Raw genomic sequence first — 1,928 nt, forward strand, 5'->3', positions numbered from 1 at the left:
GGGAGCCACCGCGGGAGGGCGGACAATAGCGCGGCGCTGAGGGGGTGTCCACGCGCACACGCAGCGCCGAGCCCCTCTCCTCCACACGCGCCTTCCCGCTGCGAAACCCGGCCCCCGTCGAAAGGGCCCGTCCCGTCCCCCAATTTTTCCGAGCTCCCCTTGCCCCGTCCTGCAGGGTGGGCGCAGCCTCCGGGCCGGGCAGAGCCTTCGCCTAACACGGAGACAACAGTCGAAACCAAGCGGCAGAAGGTGAGCGGTGTGCCGGCCCCAAAACATACCTCTCATACATTTCATTCAGGCCCTCCAGCTTTCAGGGAGTGCTGGGGCGCTGGACATGGAGACACCCAGGTGCCCACGCCGGGCCTTGCAGGCTTAATCCACAGGCAACCAGTGCTTCCCGAGTCTGGGGGGCACCCGCAGAAGTTGGCATCCGCGGCAGGGACAGCCCTGTCGGAGGCACGTGCCCCTTCCGCCCAAACCCATTGGCACCTTACAGGCTACCAGGTTATTTAACTGCTGCCCAGCACAGCTGCAAGGAGTACAGGCTACTGTAAATTAAGAGAGCAGGCAAACCAACCTGACTTTCAACCCCCCCGCCCCCAAATTCAAATATTGGCAAAAGAAACACGAAGGGGACTGATGTTAGAGGAGGCCAACAGGACAAAAGAAAGATTAAAGTGTGCCTGTAGGAGGCAGAGGTGCTGCTGAAACAATTAACATAATAGTGATTTTATAAGTTTGGGGTTGTTTTTTTGTTTTAAGGATGATAAACAACTCTAACCAGTCACAGTAAGCAATCATGAAGAACCAGATCATTCAGGTATTATAAATAATGGGAAAGAAATGAGTGGCTCTTTAGATACTTAATTACCTGTAATTTTAAATGATAAAGCAAAACCTTATGTACATACTTAGTTTTCTGCCCTGGGAGTAGTGCTATAATCCAAGACAATGATACCATACAGACTGCATACAATTAAGCACTCACCTCACTGTGGGGTTCAGGCCTCCCTCTAAATAACCACCATTGTGGGGGCAGCATTATTGTTGTTTCAATTGTTATTTGATCCCACCCGTGGCAGTCACTTCTATCACTCTTCTTCCAGCTAAGGTCTGTCATGGGAGAAAATGTATCAGGAAAGATTGACTACATTTAATAAGCAACTAACACAGACATAGATATCACTGTAACTAGTTATGTAGAAACAGGATAAAAGCCTCATATAAACAAACCCCACTTAGAAAGTAATGAATTTCTGGAGAATTTTTGACAACTTCTTACTTATTTCTAGATAAGCATCACCTTTCCCACTCATATATCAAAGTATCCCCTCCCACACAGTCATACCCATGATCCCAGAGACCAATACCATCTGAAAGTAGGTAGGCAAAGCAGGCATGTGAATGAATACACAAAGGAATGACCAGAAATAGGTTAAGATCACACTGTGTCCAATTCTTACTGAAATAGGAAATTCCAGTACCCAATCTTTGTTGGGAGAAAGGACAATAAGGGCACATTAAATGCTTATAAGTGGGTCATTTTCGACCTAGATTGATGTCAGCAGTGGGGTCCCCCAGGGCTCGGTCCTCAGACCCGCCCTGTTCAACATCTTCATCAGTGACTTGGACGAGGGGGTAAAAAGCACCCTGTTCAAATTTGCTGACGACACTAAGGTGGTGGGGATGTGGGCACGCTGGAAGGGAGGAATAGGCTGCAATTGGACCTAGACAGGTTACAGGGGTGAGTGAATGAGAACAGGATGGGTTTCAACACTGACAAGTGCAAGGTGCTGCACCTGCGGGGGAAGAACCAGCAGCATACCTACAGGCTGGGGAACTCCCTTCTTGTCAGTGCAGAGGGAGAAAAGGATCTTGGAATCATTATTGATGCCAAAATGAACATGGGCCGACAGTGTGGAGAAGCG

The sequence above is a fragment of the Alligator sinensis genome, unplaced genomic scaffold (assembly GCF_000455745.1).
Source record: "Alligator sinensis unplaced genomic scaffold, ASM45574v1 scaffold169_1, whole genome shotgun sequence".
Lineage (NCBI taxonomy): Eukaryota > Metazoa > Chordata > Crocodylia > Alligatoridae > Alligator > Alligator sinensis.